The sequence below is a fragment of the Microcaecilia unicolor genome, chromosome 1 (assembly GCF_901765095.1).
Source record: "Microcaecilia unicolor chromosome 1, aMicUni1.1, whole genome shotgun sequence".
Taxonomy (NCBI): domain Eukaryota; kingdom Metazoa; phylum Chordata; class Amphibia; order Gymnophiona; family Siphonopidae; genus Microcaecilia; species Microcaecilia unicolor.
The window spans coordinates 81,641,750-81,654,398 of record NC_044031.1 but is presented as its reverse complement, the minus strand read 5'-3'; the positions used below and the strand labels follow the sequence as shown (position 1 = coordinate 81,654,398).

General features: G+C 48.2%; 1 protein-coding gene across 3 annotated transcripts in view; it reads right to left on the bottom strand.

Annotated features, from left to right (window-relative positions):
* Positions 1 to 12,649, bottom strand: part of WDR60 (WD repeat domain 60) — a 303,464-nt gene that overhangs the window by 75,137 nt on the left and 215,678 nt on the right. The gene's annotated exons all lie outside the window — the stretch shown is intronic.

Genomic DNA, 12,649 nt, shown 5'->3' with positions numbered 1-12,649 from the left:
GTTCATGTAAACTCTGATATTATTTATTGGAGAAAAAAAACTATAATTATTTATTGTATTTGTACCCCACATTTTCCCACCTTTTTGCAGGCTCAATGTGGCTTACAGAGTATGGAAAATGAAAACGTCGTTACATGATTTGAAAGAACAAAGACAGTCAATCATAAGCTGAGGTGAAAGAGGAATTCAGATGGAGAGGTGTTAGGTAAGGTCATGTGAGAGGTGTTGTAGGTGCCCTATGTAGTTTGCGGAATGATATGTTTCATTGAGGGTGAATTTTGTAGGCTCTGTTGAAGAGATGTGTTTTCAGAGCTTTGCGAAAGCTTGTTAGATTGGTTATGGTTTTCAGTGCCATGGGTAGTGCGTTCCAATATTGTGTGCTTTTGTACGCAAAGGTGGTAGCATACGCCTGTTTGTATTTCACTCCTTTACAGCTGGGGAAGTTCAGGTTGAGGAATCTGCGGGCCGATTTTTTGGCATTCCTGGGCGGTAGGTCCACTAGGTTTAGCATATAGAGTGGGGTATCTGCATGAATGATTTTGTGTACAGTCGTGCAGATCTTGAACTCAATACGTTCCTTGAGCGGGAGCCAGTGCAGTTTCTCTCTGAGGGGTTTCGCACTTTCGTATTTAGGTGTTCCAAAAATGAGTCTGGCGGCGGTGTTTTGGGCTGTCTGGAGTTTCTTGATGGTCTGTTCTTTGCAGCCTGCGTACAGAGCGTTACAGTAGTCCAAGTGGCTTATTACTAGTGACTGTACTAGGGTGCGGAAGATGTTTCTTGGGAAGAAAGGTTTTATTCTTTTGAGTTTCCACATCGATTGGAACATTTTTTTCGTCATGTTCTTCGCGTGGGTGTCGAGAGTGAGGTTTCGGTCAATTGTGACTCCAAGGACTGTTTTCATCTAAACAATGTCTGATTTTACAAAAAGGGCAAGCATAGAACAAATTAAAGATCCACAGAAACCCAGGCAGAGAAAGTCAGGTTCTTCCACTCTACCACATTTGTCAAGGATCAAATATGAAAGAAAAATTGCTTACCTGTAATCCATGCTTTAAAAAACGGTATTTTCAAGGATTCAAAATTCATAACTGCATAATCTATTATGTGCTTCCCTAAAGAATTCTCCTGCGCTGTGCATTTTAGAGCTCAGCTCTCAGTTGCCAATCAACCACCTACTTCAACTGTAGGCCTCCTTCCTGCCAAAGCTTAAAATAGAATGAACTGCCTGTACAACTCTTTAAGGAAAGGAAGGTATGGTGGGTGAATCCAATCATTCCAGCTAAGTGCCATACTGGCCCAATTAGAAATGCCAAATATAAAATGTACCCCTTCATACTCGGGCCATTACAGTAAAATGGTTAAGAACTGAGGATAAACCTACTGCTGCGAGAGCTGGCAGCTGTCAGAAGCTCTTCCAGGCATTGCTGGAAAATCAAGCCACAGCTACCAGAACTGTCGCCACAATATGGAGTTGCTAGAAGCTGCCATTTTCTCCAAATGTCATCCAGTCAGACTTAATGTAATCTTCTCTGCCTTCACAGTCCCAATTGGGAATGCTGCCTCTACTCTGTAAACACTACAACACAATTAGAAGAGGAAGTGAATTTTTGAAAGGCATTTTTCAAACAACCTTCAACTTATCAATACTTTCTTCAAGGTCAGGGTTTCATACAAATGTAGATTAGCAAACTAGGCAGTGTTAAATTTATAGGAATATGGAAACAAAGAAGGTGAGGAAGGGAAGAAGTTGTATGCTCATTTAAAAAACATATGAGCCCTCAGTTTGTGGGGTTTTAACATTTTTTCTTTATTAAGAAGCAGAAAACTTCCAAACCAAAATAAATAACAGAAAGATTATAATTCTTACATAATTTTGAACTCACTTAAACAACAAACCAACAGTTTTGTAGTTTTTGTTTCCCAATTCGTGCTTCAATGCCATAATGATGGCAAAACATCTTGCTATATTATTGAAAGACTTATAAAATAGCTTTACAGAGGCAATTCTATAAAGTGAGTGCTAACATTTACATGCTGATTATGCATGTAAATGATTAGCAAAAGGCATTTATTTCTGTTTAGAATCTAAACTTGTATCATTTAACTAATGTTTATCATGTAAGCCACATTGAACGCGAGTTTTTTCTTGGGCTAATGTAGGATAAAAATGTCATAAATAAATAAATAAGTGTGTGTGCGTAAGTGTAAATGCCAAAATTCCACTTAAGCACTATTCCGTAAATAGGTGTGTATCTTACATAGTGTGTATTTTATAGGTAGGTATACACATAGGCAGGGGCTGGGAAGAGCATGGGCAGAATGCTGTGCTGAAGCCTAAGAGTTTTCACAATTCGGGACCCTGACGCAGCAAAGCGAAACGCTGGCCATCATTGGCCGGAGGGCAGTGTTTACTGTTTGAGAAGCAGCAGTTGGGCTCGGTTCCTGTATTTATCATTTCACCCAGCTCTTTAAAGATAAGTGCTTTTTTGGAGTTGGATTGCTTTTTGATTTTTGCTATGTCATGAAAGTGAACTTATGAAGTTTTTGCAATACCTATATCCAGTGCATTTTTTGTAGAAAAAAAGGTGCCGGTACTCATTATGGGCGGGGTCACCACATATGGCTCCACCCCTATGATAGCCACACCCACATTAGCCACACCCCTTATATCAGCCATGGCGCATATAAACAGACATCATTGAAAATATACTAGTATAGGAGAAAAACAATAACTTGTGATTTTTTTTTCATTATAAATCATTTCTGTAAGATGTTACAGCTCCAGTATACCCAGTGCAAAATAAGACAACAGATGTAAATTCTCAAATTGGACATATTCCAAACACTAAAATGAAAATAAAATAATTTTTTCTACCTTTGTTGTCTGGTGACTGTTTTCTATCCATACTGGTCCAAGTGTCTGATTCTGCTGCTGTCTATCTGTTCTCTTAACTCCGTTTCCAGGGCTTCCTTTCCATTTATTTCTTTACTTTCCTCCTTTCTTCTTCCATGTCCAGCATTTCTCCTCTCTCCCCGCCAAACCCTCTATCCATCCATGTCCAGCAATGCTCCTCTATCTCCTGCTCTGCTCTCCTCTCCATCCATTTCCAGCATTTCTCCTTCCTCTCCTGCCATCCCATCTATGTGCATCTCCTTCCTATCTTCCCTCCCCTCCATCCATGACCAGCATGTCTCCTCCCCTGTCCAGTGATTCTCCTCTCTCCCCTGCCCTCTTCTCCTATCCAAGTCCAGCAATTCTTTCTTCCCTGCCTTCCCCTTCCATCCATGTCCAGCAATTCTCCATTCTCCTCTCTCCCCTGCCCTACTATCCCATCCCCTCCATGTCCAGCGATTCTCTTTTGCCCCCTATCCTCCCCCTCCCTTCAATGTCCAGTGACTCGCCCCAGCCTCCACCTGCCCCTGAGATCATTCAAACCCCAGCCCCATTTGCCCAGCCCCCCTTGCCCATACACACATACCCCCAGCCCTACTTGCCCATACACACACACCCCAGCCCCACTTGCCCACACACACACACCCTCAGCCCTACTTGCCCACACACACACCCAGCCCCACTTGCCCACACACACATACCCCCAGCCCCAATTGGCCACACATACCCCAGCCCCAATTGGCCACACACCCCCCCAGCCCTACTTGCCCACACACACCCCCAGCCCCAATTGGCCACACACACCCCCAGCCCCAATTGGCCACACACACACCCCAGCCCCAATTGGCCACACACACACACCCCAGCCCCACTTGCCCACACACACACACACCCAGCCCTACTTGCCCACACCCCCCCAGACCCAATTGGCCACACCCCCCCAGACCCACTTGGCCACACAACCCCCCCCCCCAGACCCACTTGGCCACACAACCCCCAGACCCACTTGTTCACCCTCCCCTGCTCGCTGCCTCCTAAAACTTATTTTTTCGCGAACCGGCAGACTGAAGAAATAAAACAAACAGCTGACAGGCTTGCCTCCTTCGATCGCGTGGGCCGCTTCCTTTCCCTGCATTCTCAGCGCGTCCCGCCCTCGAGGAAAGGAAATGACATCAGAGGAGGGCGGGACGCGCTGAGAATGCAGGGAAAGGAAGCGGCCCACGCGATCGAAGGAGGCAAGCCTGTCAGCTGTTTGTTTTATTTCTTCAGTCTGCCGGTTCGCGAAAAAATAAGTTTTAGGAGGCAGGGATCGGTGCAAACAGCAGGGAGCGAGCAGGGGAGCCCCAGAAAAAAGGTGCCGGTACGCCGTACCGTCGCGTACCGGCACAAAAAAAGCACTGCCTATATCAAAATATTGGAAGGTTTTTTTCAGCCAATGATGAAAGAGTAAGAGATCATGTAGATCTTTGCAGCTCTGTAAATCTGCTTAGACATGAGCTCTTTGAGGCTTTTTCCTTCCTTTTCATATAATATTTGAAGTATTTTTCGTTTTGTGGACTTCTCTTAGTGGAGTCTGCAATATTCCTATTGATAATCCACACCCGTTGATTATTGTTATAGGACTCACATTTACACACATTATAGTTACACGCATATCTCCAACATTTAGGCAAGAGCACTTTCATCAGCTGAAAGGCTGCTGAAAGTGCTCACACCTAAATTATAGGTACGTATTTCACCTGTTATGTTAGTATTCTATAAAGTAAAGTAGGTGCCTATATATATAGGCACAAGGTTAAAGAATTACCCCACAAACCTTTAAATATTGTTTCTTATTATTTTCAGTTGGATCCTGAAGTTCTTCCTAAGCCTGGTAGAGACCCATCTAAAGTGTCTCATTATAGACACATCTCCCCATCTGAACTTAGACTGTAAAATCCTCGCTAAAGTTATTTCTTCTCGCCTTGAAAAAGTTTTAGGCCACTTTATTCACCCAGCGCAGGGGGGGGGCTATGAACTGCCAATATATTGGAGACCATGCTCGCACATTTCATTCAATTATTGATCTTGCTCACCTGTATAATCAACCTGCTAATATCATTCCTTTAGATGCTGAAAAATGAAGATACGTACCTGTAGCAGGTATTTTCCGAGGACAGCAGGCTGAATAGTATCACCGATGAGTCATCGTCCGCCAAAATTCAGACATACCAGCTCTACACGAGCATTCACTTACGGAACTCAGTGAAGCAACTGTCCAGTTTGGTTGACGCTCTTCCTCCTGAGCTTGCTGAACCTTTTCACCAGGTGGTCAGGCAGCAGAAGGCGTGTCGCAAATTCCTGGCCAGGGCAGCTTACGACACTTTTGATGCCGCATCCCGAGTAGCTGCTCAGGGTATCGTGATGCGCAGGCTGTCATGGCTGCGTGTCTCGGACCTGGATCAAAAGACCCAGCAGCGAATGGCGGATGTTCCGTGCTGGGGGGATAACCTTTTTGGAGAGAAGGTTGAGGATATGATTGACATCATCAAGAAGCATCACGATGCTATGGATCCTCTCTCCCACAGGACGCCTTCTGCTACTACCTCCTCCCCTAGGAGGTATTTTGGAGGGAGGAGGAGTGCTCCCTATTCCTATAACAAGTGTAGGTACACTCCTGCCTCTCAACAGCTTGTTCAGGCTCGTTCCCAGCAGGTCCGCTCCCGTCAGCGGCGTGCACCGAAGGCCCCTCCGGCTCCCCAGCAAAAACCAGGGACGAGTTTTTGACTGGCTCCGGAGCAGCATAGCCAAGGTAAAAGTACCCGTGCCGGATGATCTACCTGTTGGGGGGAGGTTAATATTTTTTCAGCAAAGGTGGCCTCTCATAATCTCTGACAGGTGGGTTCTTCAAATAGTCCGGTTCGGATACACTCTCAATCTAGAATCAAAACCTCCAAATTGCCCACCGGGAGCTCAGTCCTACAGCAGGTACTTGCAGAGGAACTCTCCGCCCTTCTCAGCGCCAATGCGATCGAGCCCATACCACCCGGGCAAGAAGGGCTGGGATTCTATTCCAAGTACTTCCTTGTACGCCTCCCAAAAGAATCCAAGGTCCTAGACTCTCTGCCAGGGGGCGCCGAAGCATAGTCCCTAGTACTCTTGGATCTTCTGAGAGCAGAGTCCACCACCATAGAATCGTGAGGAGGATGAGACCAATTCCGCCACAACACTTCCCTGAGCGTATTGTGCAGAGGGGCCATTGTAACCTCTGTGGGAAATGGAATGTGCTTAGACATTTCCCGCACAAAAGATGAAAAAGTAAGACTCTCAGGTGGAGATTGTCTGACTTCAATAGGCAGAGTAGGATCAGAAGGAAGCCCCTGGGAATCTTCCTCCGAAAAATACCTGGGGTCTTCCTCCTCTTCCCATGAACGTTCCTCCTCGGTGTCGGACAGAAGCTCACGAAGAGCAGCCCAAACCTGAGCCTGTCTCGACTTCGAGGATCGACGTCCTCATGGGGGATGTCGAGGAGTCGACCCCTGCCTGGACTCCAGTGAAGCTTCCTCCACCGACGTCAAGGGGGAGTCAACCCGGGTGGTAGCCTGCTCTGGTGCAGCAAGCGGTACCGAGGGCGGGGACCTCCTCACAGGGGATGGGCCAGGCAACGTCTTAGCAGTAGGCGCGGGAGGCGCAAGCACCTCAAGCACCGAAGCAGAACGACAGAGCCATGCATCCAGAAGATCTGGAAGAAGGGCCTGGAGACGTTCATCAATAGCTTTCATTGGGAAAAGCTGTGGAGCCGGTACAGGAATCGGTGCCAGAATCCGTTGGGGCTCGAGAGCCAGTACCGGGCTGCCTGAATGGAAGGAGAACGGTCCTCCTGGCGCCAATGCTTCTCAGGTGCTGACTCCCTCGGCTCCCCGGAGCTCTCGGTACCGTGTCTTGAAGGAGATCAATGGCGATGCTTCTTTGCCTTCGCTCGACGCCCGTCATCGACACTCCTTGGTACCGATGAGGACGTGGAATCCTCATGCCTCCTCGGGGCCAGGTCCGACGAAGGGCAGTCCCGTGGGGCCTGCATAGCAGGAGGTCTCGAGACGGGCGGAGACTCGCTCGATGCCTTACTGCTCCCAGCTGTAAAAGGTCTTTCGGCAGCCATTACCTTATCTCTTGATGCTGTTTCCCTCGATGGGGTGCCGAGGCATAGTCTCTAGTACTCTTGACTCTTCTGAGAGCAGAGTCCACCACCATAGAATCATGAGAAAGTTGGGCCTTCACCATCACAGGCTCACCATGGACTCTGTACTGAGACTCAGACTTCTTGTTGACAACTGAATTAGAGAGAGGGCAAGACCAATTCCTCAACATCACTTCCCTGAGTGTATTGTACAGGGGGACCGTTGCAACCTCTGCAGGCGGAGAAGGATAATCCAGGACCTCGAACATCTCAGCCCTGGGCTCATCCACAGCCTACATGGGAAATGGAATGTCCTTAGACATTTCCCGCACACAAGATGAAAAAGTAAGACTCTCAGGTGGAGATTGTCTAACTTCAATAGGTGGAGTACGATCAGAAGGAAGCCCCTGGGAGTCTTCTTCAGAAAAATACCTGGGGTCTTCCTCCTCTCCCCATGAGTGCTCCTCTTCAGTATCGGACAGAAGCTCTCGAAGAGCAGCCCGAACCCAAGCCTGTCTCGACTTCGAGGATCGACGTCCTCGTGGGGGATGTCGAGAAGTCGACCCCTGCCTGGACTGCAGTGAAGCTTCCTCCACCAACGTCGAGGGAGAGTCAACCCGGGTGGCAACCGGTTCTGATACCGCAAGTGGTACCGAGGGCGGGGACCTCCTCACAGGAGATGGGCCAGACGACGTCTCAGCAGTAGGTACGGGAGGCACAAGCACCCCCGGTACCGAAGCAGATGGACGGAGCAGTCCTTCCAGAATTTCTGGAAGGATGGCCTGGAGACGCTCATCGAGACCTGCCATCGAAAAAGGCTGTGGGGCCGGTACAGGAGTCGGTGCCAGAATCTGAGGGGGTCGAAAGCCGGTACCAGGCTGCTGGACGACCGACGCATCGGCACCTCCTAAATGGAGGGTGAGTGGTCCTCCCGGCGCCGATGCTTCTCGGGTGCCGACTCCCTCGGCTCCCCGGAGCTCTCGGTACCGTGTCTGGAAGGAGATTGATGGCGATGCTTCTTAGCTTTCACTCGACGCCCGTCATCGATACTCCTCGGTACCGAGGAGAACGTGGAATCCTCATGCCTCCTTGGGTCCGGGTCCGACAACAGTCGGTCCCAGGGGGCCTGCATAGCAGTAGGCCTCGAGATGGGTGGAGACCCACTCGATGCCTCGCTGCTCCCAGCTCTAAGTGGTCTCTCGGCAGCCATTACCTGGACTCTTGATACTGCTTCCCTCGACATCGACGCCGCCAACCTCAGTACCGATGTTGATGCCGACGTCGAAGGACCGGACCGATCTGGATAAAGCCACTCGTGCTGAGCCTCTCGAGCTACCTGGATCCTCTTTTTCATCAACTTGCACAGCTTAGAAGCAGCCAAAAGATGATCGGGCCCAAGACACTGAAGGCACCACGCGTGGGGGTCGGTACTTGAGATGGTCCGGTTGCAGCGAGTTCAGCGTTTGAAGCCGCTGGGAGTCCTCAATGACGTGGGCGGAAAAATAGTGTCCGCGAAATTAAACGGCTCGATTGTGCCAAGGAAAGGGCACAATAAAAAAGGGGGAAAAAAACGCGGCCGCAAACGGAAAAAGAAAGGAAATTTTCAAGCGGGAAGAAAAAAAACTAGAAAATAGAGGAAAAGTAACTTTTTTTTTTGAACGAGAAAAGAAGAAAAAAAAGAAGAAAAGGGGCGCGTAAAACGTAAAGAAACACAGTCTCCTGAGCTAAACGAACGAGAGCAGCTGAAAACCAACTCTCCTCAAGCGCGGAAGAAAAGAAACTAGTTCAGTCACGCTCGCGTCACGGGCAAGAAGCGGCTCGCACATGCGCGGTGCACTCGGGCCCGCGTGAGCAAGCACTCTACAAACTTCTAGTTTTTTCTAAAGAAAAGTTTCGGTCTCCTGGGCCGTCGATTTTCTAACAGCTTTAGCTACCTCTGAACCGCGCAAACCATGCTCAGAATCATGGACATGATAGAAAACTGGTTAAGGCTGAAATCTGACAACACCTAGGCAGAACTACCCTAAGTAGTTCTGAAGCTCTAAGGCCTGAAGCTCACTGACTCTGCATGCTGAAGTGATCCCAACCCAAAATAAGATTTTTCAGGCCAGAAATTTCAGTTTGCATGACTCAAGAAATTTTCATCAGTTGGGTGAGACATATTGAGGTCCTAAGATATGATGCTAGACTTCAATAAAATCAAGCCAACAACTAAAAGCTGCAGAGAGATGAGATTTGTCTTCTGCATGGTGGTGATATGCATCAGCTGCACTGAGATAAACCCTATGGAAACTGATTTACTAACCTGACTAGCAGATGCAGAAGATATTTAAGCAGGGTTTGTGTGGGATCGAAAAGTGTATCTAGGACCTCTCCATCTCACCAGATAGCAAACCTCTTCACTTAGAATTGTAAGATTTCCTAGTGGAGCCTCTCCTAGAAGCCAGAAGGATTTACGTGATGTTAGTAGGCAAATTCACTGAACTAAATATTACTCTCTCAACATCCAGACTGCGAGAGCCAGAAATCTGATATACTGGCATGCAACAGACTTCCCTGATTCTGCATGATTAGGGCTGGGGAAAGATGGGCTTGGGGATTCCCTGATGCACAATACCCACATGAAGGGGAACCAGATTTATCTTGGACAATAAAGAGTTAAGTATTATAGTTTCCTGGTCATTTCTGAGTTTTAGAAGTGTTTTACCATCAGAAAAATGAGCTACTAGCAGAATGGAAATCTAGAAGGAAGGCATCTGATCAGAGAAGCTAACAAATTTACTGTAGATGTCCTCCATTCACGGAATGTCTTGCTTGCTACTCCTCTTTCCAGGAATCACTTTTGTAATTGCAGGATTTGACTCAGCTTGTCCATCAGTACACAGTCCTTCCCTGCCAGATACATGGCTCTTACCGTCATCCCATGCAAGATGATCCAGTTCCTTCTCCTCACAGTCTTCTGTGTAGGGGGCATGATTCTGTTCCTCCTGCTTGCTGACACAAATCATAGCTACTTGATTGATTAGGATGATTTTGTTGGATAATCAATCTGTGAAAGCCAATTAAGCATTCCCGATCACCCTTAGCTCTAGGAAGCTTATCTGATTGTTTTCCTATAGCAAACCAAAGCTCCTACATGCAGCACTCCTCTATGTAAATTCCAGTTTTCCATATTTTTTTTTTAATTGGGTGACTAGAATTCCAGCTGAAATGAGACACATTAATGGTTAGGACAAATTGAGATGGAGGAGTTTTGAAGGAGATGCTCCAACCAGATTCAACTGGATCAGTCATCAAGATAGATTCTACCTGAGCTGCTGGGTGGCCTAGATGGCATCACATGAGCTCTGAGCGGCTTGAAACCACTGTGAGCATAAGGTCCATTAGGCATCAGTAGTGGAGAAGTAGCCTAGTGGTTACAGCTAAGAACCACACTGCTGCCAAATAACCTTGATTTACTATATTTTTCTAGTCAATAGAAATAAAATAAAATAAAACATAGAAAAGAAAATAAGATGATACCTTTTTTATTAGACTAAATACATTTTTTGATTAGCTTTCAAAGGTAGCCCTTCTTCGTCAGATCAGAAATAAGCAAATTTTGATAAGTAACAGCATATATAAGTGAAACATCAAAGTATTTCAGTGACAGTCTGAAAGGATGAAGGAGGGGTGGGCTGTGAGAAACAGAGAGGGCTGAGAGGATGGGGGACAGGGAGATATGCATGGTGATCAGAGGGTGACAAAGCAGTGAAATTTCATAATTTATAATGGGCTAGAAAACCCAGATCTTTGTTAAGTCCTGTCTGGTGGGTGTCAAAATATTTAATCATTTTGACTTCAAAGGTCTTGCGTTCCTGTATTGTTTTAAAGTTTCCTTTAAGTATTCTCACTATAAAATCATTAGTACAGTGTTCTGGTTTTGTAAAGTGCTGTCCCACAGAGGTAACATCCTGGTTGGCACTGGCATTTTTCATATGATGTCTATGTAAATTAAATCTCTTCTTCAGCATCTGGCTTGTTTCTCCAATATAGCACCCTTCGTCACATTTTTTACACTGAATGATGTATACCACATTGGAAGATGAGCATGTAAAGGATTCCTTTATGTTGAATATTTTTCCTTTGTGAATGACTGTGGGGTCCTGTGAAATGTTTTGGCATAATTTGCAGCTGGATATATTGCAAGGATATGTGCCATTCTCTTCTTTTTGGGTCTCTGTTGAGAGCTTGCTTCTCAGTAGCTTGTGTTTTAAATTGGGTGGCTGTCGGAAGGCCAGCACTGGTGGGGATGGGAATATCTCTTTCAGTAATTCATCCTCCTGGAGTAGTGGCTGCAGATTTCTTATGATTTTCCTCAGTTTTTCCAGCTCTGGGTTGTATGTCACTATAAGGGGGGTTCTGTCTGTGGCTTTCTTTTCCTTGTATTGTAGCAGATTTTCCCTGGGTGTTTTGAGGGAGCAGGGCCGTGCCGATGCGGTAAGCGAGGTAAGCGCCGCAGGGGGGCGCCCACCTCTGGAGGGCGCCACCGCGGTGCTTACCCTCGCCCCGCGCCGCCGAGGACTTTAAATTACCTCGGTCGCAGGCTGCAGCAGCGTCGGTGAAAGCGCTGCCGACGTCTCCCTTCCCTTGCACTCATTGGTTCCCTCAGTGTCCCGCCTTCTTCTGACGTCAGAAGAAGGCGGACACTGAGGGAACCAAGAGCGCGGTGGGGGCGGTCCGCCCCGGGTGTCAGCGGGTGGGAGGTGCTCAGCTCCCGCTGCTCCCACCCTACCTTCTTAAAAAAAAAATAAATCAGTAAAGCGGCGTGGCAGGCAGCGCAGCTTCGCGTCTGCCCTGCTTGTAAAACAAGTAGATCTCCTCGTCGGGCCTTCGCTCACTGGGTCCCGCCCTCGAGGAAATAGGAAGTTACCTCAGAGGAGGGCGGGACCCAGTGAGCGAAGGCCCGACGAGGAGATCTACTTGTTTTACAAGCAGGGCAGACGCGAAGCTGCGCTGCCTGCCACGCCGCTTTACTGATTTATTTTTTAAAAGAAGGTAGGGTGGGAGCAGCGGGAGCGGAGCACCCCCCCCCCCCCCCACCCGCTGTCATCTCGACAGAGCTGGTAGTCGGGTCGGATCAGGGGTGCCCAGATGGCAGATGGGGATGGGGAGCCCAGATGACAGAAGGGGATGGGGAGCCCAGATGACAGAAGGGGATGGGGAGGGGAGCCCAGATGACACAAGGGGATGGGGAGGGGTGCCCAGATGACAGAAGGGGATGGGGTGGGGTGCCCAGATGACAGAAGGGGATGGGGTGGGGAGCCCAGATGGCAGAAGGGGATAGGGAGGGGTGCCCAGATGACAGAAGGGGATGGGGAGGGGAGCCCAGATGGCAGAAGGGGATGGGGTGGGGAGCCCAGATGGGAGAAGGGGATGGGGTGCCCAGATGGGAGAAGGGGATGGGGTGCCCAGATGGGAGAAGGGGATGGGGAGCCCAGATGACAGAAAGGGATGGGGAGGGGTGCCCAGATGACAGAAGGGGATGGGGTGGGGAGACCAGATGACAGAAGGGGATGGGGAGGGGAGCCCAGATGACAGAAGGGGATGGGGAGGGGAGC